Source organism: Carcharodon carcharias, chromosome 5 (assembly GCF_017639515.1).
Source record: "Carcharodon carcharias isolate sCarCar2 chromosome 5, sCarCar2.pri, whole genome shotgun sequence".
NCBI classification, from domain to species: domain Eukaryota; kingdom Metazoa; phylum Chordata; class Chondrichthyes; order Lamniformes; family Lamnidae; genus Carcharodon; species Carcharodon carcharias.
This window is the reverse complement of record NC_054471.1, coordinates 64,506,671-64,518,639: the sequence shown is the minus strand read 5'-3', so window position 1 is coordinate 64,518,639 and position 11,969 is coordinate 64,506,671. Positions and strand designations below refer to the sequence as shown.

General features: G+C 41.9%; 1 protein-coding gene across 4 annotated transcripts in view; it reads left to right on the top strand.

Annotated features, from left to right (window-relative positions):
- Positions 1 to 1,812: 1,812 nt before the first annotated feature.
- The window catches only part of ibtk (inhibitor of Bruton agammaglobulinemia tyrosine kinase), a 152,190-nt gene continuing 142,033 nt past the window's right edge, over positions 1,813 to 11,969 (top strand). For all 4 annotated transcript variants that reach the window (XM_041187928.1, XM_041187927.1, XM_041187931.1 and 1 more), the window contains exon 1: positions 1,813 to 1,963. The gene's annotated coding sequence lies outside the window, so the exon portion shown is untranslated. The remainder of the gene's footprint in view (positions 1,964 to 11,969) is intronic.

Sequence of the window (11,969 nt, the reverse complement as noted above, 5' to 3'; positions counted from 1 at the left end):
TCTTCATCTCAGTCCTAAGATAGTCAAATATACAGAAAGACCTTTAGACAAGAGAGTTCGCTAGGCAGACAGTTAAACAGCCAGACAGGTAGTCAGAAACACAGACCAAGAGTCAAACAGTAAGACAGACAGTCAAACCGATAGTCAGACAGAGAGTCAGACAGTCAAATGGACAGATAGACAGTCAAACGGACAGATAGATAGTCAAAAACATAGACAGTCAAAAAGGCACTCAAACAGACAGGCAAACAGCCAGATAGGCAAATGGACAGTCAGTCTGACAGATGGACAGTCAAATAGACTGCAGTCAAACAGTTAGACAAACAGTCAAACAAATAGAAAGACAAATAGTCAGACAGACAGTCAGGGGCAGTCATTCAGACAGTTAAACATATAAACAGACAGTCAGCTAGTCAGATAGGCAGTGAGTCAAAGAGTCAGGCATCCAAGCAGACAGTCAGTCAGACAGTCAGCTAGACAGACAAAACACAAGAACACAAGAAGTAGAATCAGGAATAAACCATGCACCACGTCGAGCCTGCTCCACCATTCAGAATGATCACGGCTGACTGGGGTTTCAACTCCTTTCCTGTCTGTTCCCCATTTCCCTTGATTCCCTGAGAGCAAAAATCTGTCTGTCTCAGTCTTAAATGTATTAAACGATGGAGCATCCACAATCTCTGGGCTAGAGATGTTCCAAGGATTCACAAACATTTGAGTGAAGTGATTTCTCCTCATCTCAGTCCTATGTTGTCTTATGTATGTATTTGAAATCTTTTCCTTTGTTAATAAATATTTTAATTTAATTTTTAAAATTTCCAAAGGTCTTAGTGGACTCATTACTTCTGAATTCAGTGCACACATCTTCTCATAATAAGTACAAAATGCAAAACCATTGTGATAGTGTGGCCAAGTTTTCCTTGTGAATTTGGTCTGCTGGCACACATCATCTGCCACGTTATAACAATTGTCAAATATACAGAAAGACCTTCAGAGAAAAGAGTCAGGCAGGCAGACAGTTAAACAGCCAGACAGGTAGTCAGAAGCACAGACCAAGAGTCAAACAGTCAGACAGAGAGTCAAACTCATAGTCTGACCGACAGACAGTCAAACAGTCAGACAGACACACAGAAAGTCAAATAGACATACAGGCAGCAAGTCAGTCTGACAGGCAGTCAAATAGTTAGACAGTCAAACAGGCAAACATGCAAACAGAGTCAAATAGACAGTCAGACAGCAAAACAGTTACAGAGCCAAACAGTCAGACAGATGGACCGTCAAATAGACAGTCAAACATGCAAGCTGACAGTCAAACAGGCAGACAGTCAAACAGATAGACAGGCAAATAGTCAGACGGCCAGGTCAGGGATAAAAGCAAAAAAACTGTAGATGCTGGAAGTCCAAAACAAAAATAAAAATACCTGGAAAAACTCAGCAGGTCTGACAGCATCTGCGGAGAGGCGCACAGTCAACGTTTCGAGTCCGTATGACTCTTCAACAGAACTAAGTAAAAATAGAAAAGAGGTGAAATGACAGTCAGGGACAGTCAGTCAGACAGTTTAGCAGGCAGCCAAACACAGTTATATAGCCACAGTCAGACGGACAGCCAGTCAGACAGGGTCAACATGTCAGGCAGACAGACAGACGGACATTCAAAGTGTCAAAAGACGGTCGACCAGAGAGTCAGAGATTGAAACAGTTACTCACTTTCTACCTGGAGACCGTCCGTACCCAGAGAGACGAGGGGCAGCCCACATCCAATCAGGACTGGAGATGCTGAGAGAGCGAGCCTATGGGAGCGGGCGAGGGTGCGGGGTGCGTGTTGGTGCTGGTACAGACGGTTGGTTCAGTCGGAGCCCAGAGAGGAGCAGCAGCCGAGTTTGTGATTATGGTTCCCGGCAGCGTATCCCCAGCTCAGTCCAGCGCCACCGCCCTCTTCAGCGCCCGTTTCAACTAGCGAGCGGTAAGGAGGCAGCCCCGAGCACTGGGCCGGATGGGGGCAGCGGGTGAGGGCGAGACACACCCCGACTCCCGGGGCCTGGGTCTTGACTCCCAGCCCCTCGGTGTTTTCTCGGGGGGTGGGGGGGCGGGTCAGGCTCCTCTTCGGCATTTCTGTTTTGACTCTGTAAGGAGAAGGTTGGTTGTTTTAGTGCCACGTCTGCTGTTAGGGCCCAGCACGCAGGAAACCTCTGACCGAATGAGTTTGTGAGGAAGGGCAAAGCTAAAGGTGACCGTCCTGGGCCAGAATGAAACATTAACAGCACTGACACCACCCCCCACCCCCCTCAGTAAATTTTCTATGTTTCTGTTTCTAGGTAACACACGCTTGCAATCTTTGATATATAATATTCCCGTTAATTAAATTATAGCTCAGATAATGTTATTCCAAAACGTTTCTTTTACTTCTGAAGATTCCCCCCCCGGCAATTCTTTTCCAGTACCTTGGGTCTCCTTCATACACGAGTGTTGGAACGGGCTTTTCGAATATAAAGTTCTATCGCGATTAAATTTGATTTTGTTCCAATGTGAGTATTTCTAAACATAAAAACAAAAAAACTGCGGATGCTGGAAATCCAAAACAAAAACATAATTTCCTGGAAAAACTCAGCAGGTCTGGCAGCATCGGCGGAGAAGAGTTGACGTTTCGAGTCCTCATGACCCTTCAACAGAACTGAGTGAATATTAGGAGAGGGGTGAAATATAAGCTGGTTTAGGTTGGGGGGGGGGGTGGGGGTGGGGAGGTGGGGCGGGGAGAGAAGTGGGGCGGGTTGGTGTGTGGTTGTAGGGACAAGCAAGCAGTGATAGGAGCAGATAATCAAAAGATGTCACAGACAAAGGATCAAAGAGATATTGAAGGTGGTGATATTATCTAAACGAATGTGTTAACTAAGGATGGATGGTAGGGCACTCAAGGTACAGCTCTAGTGGGGGTGGGGTGGAAAGGCTAGCAGGGCATAAAAGATTTAAAAATAATGGAAATAGGTGGGAAACGAAAGATCTATATAAATTATTGGAAAAAAACAAAAAGAAGGGGGAAGAAACAGAAAGGGGTGGGGATGGAGGAGGGAGTTGAACATCTAAAGTTGTTGAATTCAATATTCAGTCTAACTCTGGATAGTCATCAAAATTAATAGATGATTGTTTCCAACCTCTCACCACCCCACCACAACAGGCAAATGTCTGCAGCTGACCAACTTGAGTTAGAGATCAATCAAAGACATTTTTTATCCTTGGGATTTGAATGTCATTGGCAAAAACAGCATTTATTGTCCAACCCCATTTGCCCTTGAGAACATGGTGGTGAGCTGCTGCCTTGAACCACTGCAGTCTACATGGTGTAGGTGCACCCACAGTGCTGTTGGGGAGAGAGTTGCAGGAGTTTGACCCAGTGAGAGTGAAGGAACGGTGGTAGTTCCAAGTCAGGATGGTGCATGACTTGGAAGGGAGCTTTCAGGCATTGATATGCCCATGCACCTGCTGCTCTTGTCCTGGGTGGTAGTGGTCAGGAGCTTTGGTGAGTTGCTGCAGTGCACCTTGTATGTGGTACAAACTGATGTTACTGTGCGCTAGTCGAGGGAGTGAATAGTGAAGTGGTCGATGGTGTACTGTTCAAGTGGGATGCTTTGTCTTAGATGATGTCGAACTTGTTGGAAAGTATACGACTGGAGAGCATTCTGCAATCCATCTCCTGGACCCACTCTGCACTTTCCCTCTTTGAAGGTTCAGCCCGTGTCCTTCGGTTCTGGAGCTTGGTGCAACCAGGAACAAATCATAGTTCAATTTATTTAAGAACTTAAATATTTGAATAATATCTCTTCTTTCGGATAAACAATCTTTGATGTTCTCACCTCTCCTCTGTAGGTTAAATGCCTTTAGCTAGTTATTAGTTTCATTGTTCTGACATCCCAAGTTTTGAGTTTATTGAAGTGCTTATCCTCAAGAATGGCAGTTTTGCCCCCATCGCATCTGCCTGCTGTTGTTCTGAAAGGGAGTTTGCTTTTCAGTATGTTTCTGTATTTGCCATTTGTATAATGCTGTATAATTTTGGTGTGGCACTTTTGATGTGTCTCTTCTGAACAAGTTACTGTCTCTTAAACATATGGAGATAGAGTTTCTGCTTTTGGTGGGGTCAGCCATTCTGCCCCAAAATTTCTGCCGGCTTTAAAAAATGCTGTTATTTCTTGAGCCAGCAGAATTGGACAGCGATTTAAAATAATTTTATAAAAATATTTTGCTTAAAAAAAACCCTTGATATATTTAAGTGTTGTAACCTGGTTAAGTTTGATTATTATAGTGGAAGAGCGTTTACCACAAATTACCTTGTCAATCCACCACCTGTGAGTAGCCTGGATTTTTTTTTAAATTACTGAAACTATTTTCCAATTAGATTGGGACACAACCCTTCACTGTCCTTCACTATTGTTGGAACTCCCTTTTAACAGCACTGTGGGTGTTCCGATAACACATGGACTGCAGCAGTACAAAAAGGCAGCGCACCACTTTCTCAAGGGCAATTAGAGGTGGGCAATAAACACTGGTCTAGCCAAAGACGCCCACATCCGATGAATGAAATACTGAATGCCTTAGTACTTTTTTGAAATTCATTCAAAAACATTTAGAAGATACCTATGAAGAATCCTTGTGTCCGAAAGTTTCACGTTAACTTTTGGAGCCTTCTTGAAGACTTGCATGCTTAACTAACTTGCTGGAGCTTTTTAAAGAGGTAATAAAGAGGGCTGATGAAGGTAATGTTATTGATGTGGTGTTCATGGACTTCCAGAAGGCAGTTGATACAGTGCCACACAACAGACTCGTGAGATGTTTTCGCTCATGGAATAAAAGGGATTGTAGCAATGTGGATACAAAATTGGCTGAGTCATGGGAAACAGCGAGTAATGGTTAATAGATATCTTTTGGGCTGGGGGAAAGTTTGTAGTGGAGCTCCCCAGGGGTTGGTATTGGGACCCTTGCTTTACCTGATATATGTTAAAGATTCAGATCTTGCACTTTACAGATGATGCAAAACTTGGAAGCATTGTAAACTGTGAGGAGGACAGTGTAGAACTTCAGAAGGACATAGACAAGCTGGTGGAGTGGGGGGCAGATAGGTGGTAGATGAAGTTCAATGCAGAGAAGTGTGAGGTGATTCATTTTGGTAGGAAGAACATGGAGAGACAATATAAAATCGGGTACAACTCTCAAGGGTGTGCAGGAGCAGAGGGACCTGGGTGTATATGTGCATAAGTCATTAAAGGTGGCAGGACAGGTGGAGAGAGCAGTTAATAAGGCATACAGTATCCTAGTCATTATTAATAGGGGCATGGAGCACAAGGGTAAGGAAGGGTTATGCTGAACTTGTATAGGATGCTAGTTAGACCTCAGCTGGAGTATTGTATACAGTTCTGGAAATATGTGAACACATTGGAGAGAATACAGAAGAAGTTTACAAAAATGGTTCCAGGAATGAGAAATGTCAGTTATAAAGCTAGATTGGAGAAGTTGGGACTGTTCTTCTTGGAGAGGAGAAGGCTAAGAGGAGATTTGATAGAGGTGCTCAAAATCATGAGGACTAGACAGAGTAGTTAGGGAGAAACTTTTCCCACCCGTAAAAGGATTGAGAACAAGGGGACACAGACTTAATGATTTGTAAAAGAAGCAAATGCAATCACACAGTGATTGGTTCGAGCCTGGAATGCACTGCCTGGAAGTGTGGTGGAGGCAGGTTCAGTCAATGCATTCAAGAGGGCATTAGATGATTATCTGAATCAAAACAATGTGCAGGGGTACGGGGAAAAGGCAGGAGAACGGCACTGAGCCAGAATGCTTATTTGGAGAGATGGTGCAGATATGATGGGCCAAATGGCCTGCTTCTGCGCTGTAACAAGTCTGTGATTCTGTGAAGTGCACTTGATGGAAACTCTCACTGATGATCAATTCAACCTGGGAGCAAGGCCAATTTTATATCGGGGGCTGGTTATAATTAACAAAAAGATTGTGGAAAATCCAGTTGCACTGAATGCAAGTGGCACTTTTTTTATTTGCTTACGTGGGTGTTGCTGTTATTGCCCATCCCTTGTTCAGAGGGCATTTAAGAGTCAACCACATCGCTGTGGGTCTGGAGCCACATGAAGGCCAGACCAGGTAAGGACAGCAAATTTCCTTCCCTAAAGGACATTAATGAACTTGATGGGTTTTTACGACAATCGGCAATGGTTTTGTGGTTGCCATCAGACTTTTAATTCCCGATTTTTATCATATTCAAATTTCACCATCTGCCGTGGTGGGATTCAAACCCGGGTCCCCAAGGTATTACCCTGGGTCTCTGAAATACTAGTTCAGTGACAATACCACTACGCTGCCACCTCCCCTGATCTTTGGCACTGGTATCAGGTAAATTGCACCAAGAAAACCAACGTAATCAAGTGGAAACTCCAGGCCATGTTTCTTGAGTAGTCACTCATTTTTGCTGGTGAATTCAATTTTTTTTTGTCATATGCATTTGTTAATTGTTCTTAAGCCCAAAATTTCAACTTTCATTGATCTTAGGACATTATGATGCAAAGGATTTACTTCATCAAATCTTCTGTTTTGAGGAAGTATGTGATCTTGTTGATTACGTAAGGCTTTGGTGACTTCCTATGTAGATAAAGCTTGAGAGTGTTTTCCAATCCACACAATTGTTCACAAGAGAATAAAACACTTAAATGCTAAGCAACAGCAACTTGAAATTATATAGTGTCATTTATCACAGAAAAACATCCCAGGGTGCTTTAGATACATGAGCTAAAGAGGAAGAGATTAACAGAGGTGACTCAAAGTTTGGACAAGGATGTGGATTTTAAAGAGGAGACATACGAACCACTTGGCCCTTCGAGCCTGGATTGCCATTCAATAAAACCATAGTTGATCCGATTACAACCTCAAATCCACATTCCCACCTACCCTTGATAACATTTCACCCCCTTGCTTATCAGGAATCCATCCACTTCTGCATCAAAAATATTCAAATACTCTGCTTCCACTACCTGTTGAGGAAGGGAGTTCCTAAGATATTCAACTCTTAGAGAGAATATTTCTCCTCATCTCTGTCTTAAACAGGTGACCCCTTATTTTTAATCAGTGACCCCCTAAATACTAGATTTTCCCATAAGAGGAAACATCCTCTCCATATTGACCTGTCAAGACCCCTTGGGATCTTATATATTTTAATCAGGTTACCTCTTACTTTCTAAACTCCAGCGGATACAAGCCTAGCTTGTCCAACCTTTCCTCATAAGACAACCCGCGCAATCTGGGTATTAGTTTAGTAAACCTTCTCTGAACTGCTTCAAATGCATTTACGTCCTTCCTTTAAATAAGGAGACCAATACTGTAAACAGTACTCCAGATGTGGTCTCACCAATGCCCTGTATAACTGAAGCATATCTTCCCTACTTTTATATTCAATTCCCCTTGCAATAAGCAATAACATTCTATTAGCTTTCCTCATTACTTGCTGTACTTGTATACCAGCCTTTTGCGATTCATGCACTAGGACACTTAGACTCCTCTGCATCTCAGAGCTCTGTAATCTCTTACTATTTAGAAACTATACTTCCTTTTGATTCTTCTTGCTAAAATGGACAATTTCACGTTTTCCCACATTATAATCTGTTTGCCCACTCACTTAACCTATCTATATCCTTTTGTAGCCTCCTTGTGTCCTCTTCACATCTTGGTATCCTACCTATCTTTGTGTCATCAGCAATTTTAGTATCTATACCTTTGGTCCCTTCATCCAAGTAATTTATATAAATTGTAAAAAGCTGAGGCCGCAGCACTGCTCACTGGCACACCGCTCGTCACATCTTGCCACCCAGAAAATGGCCCATTTATGCCTACCGATTCCTGTTAGCAAGCCAATCTTCTAGCTCTGCCAATGTGATACCCCTCATCATAAGTTTTTATTTTTCTTGATAACCTTTGATGTGGCACCTTATCAAATGCCTCTGGAAATCTAAATAAGTACATCGCCTGATTCCTCTTTATCCACAGCACATGTGACTCCTTCAAAGAGCTCCAATAAATTGGTTAAACGTGATTTCCGTTTCACAAAACCATGTTGATTTTGCCTGCTTACCTTGAAATTTTTCCAAGTGCCCTGTTATAACATCTTTAATAGCGTCTAACATTTTCCCTATGACAGACGTTAAGCTAACTGGTCTGTAGTTTCTTGCTTTCTGTCTACCTCCCTTTTTGAATAAAGAAGTTCCATTTGCTATTTTCTAGAGAATTTTGAAAAATTAAAACCACCACATCAACTATCACCCTAGCTATTCATTTTGAGACCCTAGGATGAAGTCCATCAGGACCCAGGGACTCTCAGCTTCAACAATTTTCTCAATAATACTTCCCTGGTGATTATAATTTTCCCGAGTTCCTCTCTCACTTCCAATTCCTGATTTACAGCTATTTCTGGGATGTTACTTATATGCCAGTCAAGTCCAGTTCAATGGTAAACCTCCTCCACCAGGATGTTGATAATAGGGGATTCAGTGATGGTAAAGCCATTGAATGTCAAGGGGCAATGGTTAGATTCTGCCTTGTTGGAGATGGTCATTGCCTGACAGTTGTGTACTGTGAATATTACTTGCCACTTGTCAGCCCAAGCCTGGATATTGTCCAGGTCTTGCTGCATTTGGACATGGATTGCTTCAGTATCTGAGGAGTCGCGAATCGTACCATACATTGTGCAATCATCAGTGATGGTAGGCAGGTCATTGATGAAGCAGCTGAAGATGGTTGGGCCTAGGACATTATATTGAGGAACTACTGCAGTGATGCCCTGGAACTGAGATGATTGACCTCCAACAGCTACAATCATCTATCTCCCTTTGTGCTCAGTTTGACTCCAACTCTCCAGCAGAGAGTTTTACCCTGATTCCCATTGACTCCAGCTTTGCTAGGGCTCCTTGATGCCGCACTCAGTCAAATGCTGCCTTAATGTCAAGGGCACTCACTCACCTCATCTCTGGAGTTAGCTTTTTGTCCATGTTTGAACCAAGGCTGTAATAAGGTCAGGAATTGAGTGACCCTGGTGAAACCCAAACTGACTGTCAGCAAGCAGGTTATTGCTAAGCCCAGTGCTGCTTGATAGCACTGTTGATGACTCTTTCCATCACTTTACTGATGATTGAGAGCAGATTTATGGGGTGGTAATTGACCAGGTTGGATTTGTTCTGCTTTTTGTGTGCAGGACATACCTGGACGATTTTCCACATTGTTAGGTTGTAGCTGTACTGGAACAGCTTGGCTAGGGGAGCGGCAAGTTCTGGAGCACAAGTCTTCAGTGCTATTGTCGGAATATTGTTAGGGCCCATAGCCTTTGCAGTAATCAGTGCCTTCAGCCGTTTCTTGACATCACACAGTGAATTGAATTGGCTGAAGACTGGCATCTGCAATGCTGGGACCTCTGGAGGAGGTTGAGATGGATCGTTCACTTAGCACTTCTGACTGAAGATTGTTGCAAATGCTTCAGCCTTGCCTTTTGCATTGCTGTGCAAAAGTACAATAACATATTCTGATAAGTTCTCATTTTGTAGCCCAAATACTAAGCCCCAGTCAAAGTAGAATACCGAGGAGTTTCCAGTAGTTTGGAGGAAAGACAAAACAGATTGCCGTAATTACAAACCCAGTAATGTTAGTTCAGTATTGAGCAGAATAATAGAATTGATTAGGATACCTGCATGATAACCTATTTATTAAGCAGCATCATGATCCTGTGCAGCTAAACTCTTCGTCTTTGTTGAGGAAGTGATGTCTCGAGTAATAATGGCTGACTATCAAAAGGTATTTGACGTGCCACATGGAAAAAATACCAAACTATAAGCAGTGGGAATTGAGGTAAAATTGAAGCATAATGAAGAAATCAATTTAAGGCAGGAAGAAACAGATACACACTGAGATACTTTCAGATATCCTATACTGGTGTTGGGATACTTGTAGGATCAGTGTTGAGATCTCTGTATTTCTGATTTAGGTGAGTTTTGTGTGTTCAGAAACTCAGTGCAAGCTGTTCAAGTTAATAACAATACTTGAATAGAAATCATATAGCAAACATGAGCTATATAAAAGGTATAATGTGGAATAATGCTGGATGAAATTTAACGTGGCAGTTGTAAAGTGTCATGGATAGGAAGGGAAAAAATGAGTAACACGCAATTCCTGAATGGTATTGAAATGGCTGAAGGTGAAGGTGCTTAAGCTCAAATACATGACTGTGGAGTAGCAATCACCTGGCATATAGAAAACTGAGCTATTCAATGAAAACAATAGAGTATAAGTTGCACAGTCACACAAACCATTCATTCCTTGGTCAGGCTACACCTTGAATGTTGCTCTCAGTTCTGGCCACTGAAACACAAGGCAAGTATTAAATCTCTGGAGGCACTTTCAAGAAGAACCGCAAGAATGCCAAAAACAACGGTGTGTTTTTTTGGGAAGTTTAGATTATTCAGTCCTGAAATAAAATGTCTGAAAAGAATTTAGTGTGTTTATGTGGTCACGGTATTTAAAAGTTAAACCTGGAAGAACAAATTTGTGGCAGTTGGACGCAGGTACTCAGGCTCAAAAATCTGCTGCCCATATCCTGACTTGCATCAATTCCTTGTCATCTATCACCCCTGTACTTTATGATTTACATTGATTACCAGCCTGACTGCTTCAGTTTTAACATTCTCATCCTTGTTTTCAAATCCCTCCATGACCATGCCCCCCAATCTCTTTACCTCCTCCAGCTCTACAGTCCACCAAGAGGTGTGTGTTCCTCTAATATAAATCCCTAATTTCCATCACTCTACCATTGGCAGCTATGCCTTTAGCTGCTTGGGCTCTTAACTCTGGTAATCCTTTTATCAGCTCCTCTGCATCTCTACCTCTCCTCTTTGAAAACTAAGTTTAGGGAATGAAGAGGTTCTAGTTCGGCAGAGAGTAAAGTAATGTAGAGGTTGAATTGCAGGACAGATGAACAACAACTTGTATTTATATAATGCATTTAATGTAATAAAATGCCCCACAGCTCTTCACAGGAGTGTTATTGAACATAGTCAATGTGTCATGAATGTGGATCTTGATGATTAGGCAATGTGGAGAGTCTGACTAATGGTCTTCTATGTTCTTGAAAAGGCCCTGGGCATTTTATTTTCTTTAACCTGTTTCATGGTTTGTAGAATGTAATTTTTAAAGGTTTCCCAGGTTTCAGATGACTAAGGTGACAGTATGATTTGACCAAGTGAGGATGGATAAGAAAAACAAATTGTCTCTTGCAATTCAACTTTTCAAATAAATTGATCCATCCAAAATTATATTTCAAACAATTAGCTTTTTAAATAACCTTGTCACAATATAATTGCAGTTGGTGTACATGGATTTTGGACATTAATATATACCATTATGATAAGAATCAGTTGACAAATGAATGTGACATATTGCTGATGACTTTCATATTCGGAGTCTAAAGATGCAAGCAAATTGAAACACCTCATTTAAATTGCTTGAAGATTGTGTAGATGTATTTTTTGTTTGCGTGGACAATTCTATTGCATTGTTGATTTCCTGGAGTGATTCACAATTTACTTTAAATGGTTTGCGTTGAAACAGATGACTGTTTAAATGTACACATACTGTATTATAATTCTAGACTGCAATGATCGACTCCTGAAATTGCGCATTTGCCGAAAAAAAAGACATGCTTTCGAAGCTATCCGTCTTGCACTCATCAGGGCTGATGTAAGAATGTCAAATTTCAAAGGGAGCAACAATTTATATTGTGCGAGAAAAGGAGTGCTGATTTGTTGGCAACTTGGCTCTCTTGGTTGAGACATTGGCGAATGCACCAGGGAGCTATTTTCCACCTTGCTTTCGTTTATTCAAGAAAAGTGCAGTGTCTGGACATATTCCTTTTATGTGCTAAGGACTGCGTACAAATGTCT